The 2,741-nt window shown below is 36.4% G+C and overlaps 1 non-coding gene across 1 annotated transcript; it reads right to left on the bottom strand.

Moving 5' to 3' along the window:
- Positions 1-1,595: 1,595 nt before the first annotated feature.
- LOC121213284 (small nucleolar RNA R71) lies at positions 1,596-1,702 on the bottom strand. The gene has a single exon (XR_005908667.1). It is a non-coding gene; the product is annotated as a small nucleolar RNA R71 (small nucleolar RNA).
- Between the last annotated feature and the right edge of the window lie 1,039 nt (positions 1,703-2,741).

Raw genomic sequence — 2,741 nt, 5'->3', positions numbered from 1 at the left:
TCAGAAGCCGGATTCACCATAAAGACTGGAGATCTCTCCTCAATTTCCCCTTCAGGATTTTTGGGTTTTCTTTATGTTTTGTATTCTTTATTATTCTGAGATGTTTTCTTATTTAGTTATGAACTAAAACCCCTAAATAAACCTAAGACGAATCTTGTTATTATTTTCTTAATTGTATGATAAATATTTAACTTGTTCTTAATTATGTGTTTTTAGTTCTTGTTTTGATATCCCAGGATATTGATTCAAGATAAGCTCTTATTCAGAGGAGGAATAGACCCTGTCTAAGAGTACGTTTGTCATAATTAAGCGGAGTTGTTTGCACGCCTAGACAAAGGGTGACAAGATTTTGATGGATTAGGGCGAAACCTAATAAGGGGATCCATAGATCGAGTTAATGCAACCCTAAGGTGTTAATTAGAGAAAGGTCTCAATTATTCAATCTAGGGATTAGACGTTATTAGTCTTGAGTAGGGATAATAAAATACTTTGGGATCTCTAAGGAACAAGTTAAATGAATAAATCGTCCAATTCGGAGCCAGAATAACAAGTACAGTCTAGGTGGATTTTTCCTTAGGTATTGTCTTAAGTCAATCGATTTTCCCAAAAGCAATTCCTCAATTCTATTCTCTGTGAGTTCTTAGTTTAGATAATTAGTTAGGTAAAAACAAAACCTCTTTATTCCTAGGCTAGATAATAAAAAGATTGTCATTACTAGTACTGTTAGTTCCTTTGGGTTCGACAATCCAGTCTTGCTAAAACTATACTACTGTTCGATAGGTACACATGCCTACATTGCAATAATAGTTAGTTTCAAGAATGATTAACTATAAATATTTAAAACTTATCATGAAATCACGCGATCAAGTTTTTAGCGTCATTGCCGGGGAACTATGATATTAGGAACGCTCAATTTTTATTACTTGAGCCATTTATTTTTCTTGCAATTTAATTTAATTTAATTTAATTATTATTATTTATTAATTTACTTTTTCTTTCCATTGGCAGGTTTTTTATAGTTTATGACTAGAAGAAACCTGTTAGGACCACTACTTTTTGATGAAGAAATCAATCACATATTTCGCAGAAACCAAAGAGAAATAAGACGAAGCTTAAGATACACAGAGAACGAGCAAGGAGACGATACTCAACCCCCAACCGAAAAGATGGCTGAAAACCAAGACAATCAGCTACCTCCTACAATTCCGGCTAATCAAAATCCTGTTCCACGCACTATATATGATTATGCTAAACCTTCTTTAACAGGAACTGAATCAAGCATAGTTAGACTTGCTGTAGCTGCAAATACTTTTGAACTAAAACCTAACACAATTCAAATGATACAATAGTTTTTTCAGTTTGATGATTTGCAGGAAGAAGATCCCAACGCTCACTTAGCAAAACTTTTTGGAACTATGCGATACATTAAAATTAATGGCGTTTCTGACGATGCCATTCGTCTTTAGTTATTCCCTTTCCCATTAAGGAACAAAGCTAAACAGTGGTTGAACTCATTACCATGAGGGTCAATTACTACTTGGGAACAAATAACTGAAAAATTTTTACTAAAATATTTTCCACTGGCTAAAACAGCTAAATTACGTAATGATATCTCTTTTTTTGTGCAGATGGATTTAGAAACACTTTACGATGCATGAGAGAGATACAAGGACATTTTGAGAAGGTGCCCTCACCATGGGTTACTACTTTGGCTTCAGGTTCAAACGTTCCATAATGGCTTGAATCCTTCGACTCGACAAATGGTTGACGCAGTTGCTGGCAGCACCATCAACAATAAAACACCTGAAGATGATTATGAGTTTATTGAGGAGATGTCACTGAATAACTATCAGTGGCAAGTCATGAGGACAAAGCCAATGAAAACAGCCGGCGTTTATAACGTCGATTCGGTCACCATGCTCTCTAATCAAGTAGAACTCTTGAATAAGAAAATTGATGGGTTTCTTAGTTATTCACAGGTTCACCCAGTAATGCAACGCGCAGCAAGTGGAGGTGGAACAAGCTATTCGAAATACCAACCTTATGGCCACAACATGGATAACGACCAGTTAAATTACATGGGTAATAATCCTCGATCTCAAAAATAATCCATATAGTAACACTTATAATACAGGTTGGAGGAACCACCCCAATTTCTCATGGGGCAGTCAAGGAAATCAAAGGCCACAACATCCTCCAGGCTACTAGCAACCACCCTACCAATAGGAAAAGAAGCCGAACCTTGAAGAGATGCTCTCAAGGTTTATATCGGTGTCAAAAACTCATTTCCAGAACACCAAGACAGCACTTAAAAAACAAGAAGTGTCGATCCAGGGGCTCGAAACTCAGATAGGTTAGCTTTCTAAATTAATCTCCGAACGACCACAAGGTAGCTTGCCAAGTAACACTGAACCTAAGCCAAGGGAACAGCTCAACGCGATTAATGTTCAAAATGAAGAAGGATTTGTTGAGCCTGAGCCAGAACTGAGGCAAGAAAGAGTGGTAAGCAAAGCTAAAGGTGAGGTAGATTATAATAAAGCAAACCAGTGACTGTCAAATATAAACCACGTGTGCCATACCCCAATGCGACAAGGAAAGACCGCTCAGATAAACAATTTGGTAAATTTCTTAAACTCTTAAAAGAATTACATATTAACTTACCGTTTATTGAAGCTCTATCGCAGATGCCAAACGCAATGAAATTTTTAAAGGAGCTTTTAGTAAATAAGCGGAAGTTGGAC

The sequence above is a fragment of the Gossypium hirsutum genome, chromosome A13 (genome assembly GCF_007990345.1).
Source record: "Gossypium hirsutum isolate 1008001.06 chromosome A13, Gossypium_hirsutum_v2.1, whole genome shotgun sequence".
Classification (NCBI taxonomy): Eukaryota; Viridiplantae; Streptophyta; class Magnoliopsida; order Malvales; family Malvaceae; genus Gossypium; species Gossypium hirsutum.
Note: the sequence above shows the minus strand (reverse complement) of the source record. Positions and strands in the feature narration are given on the sequence as shown.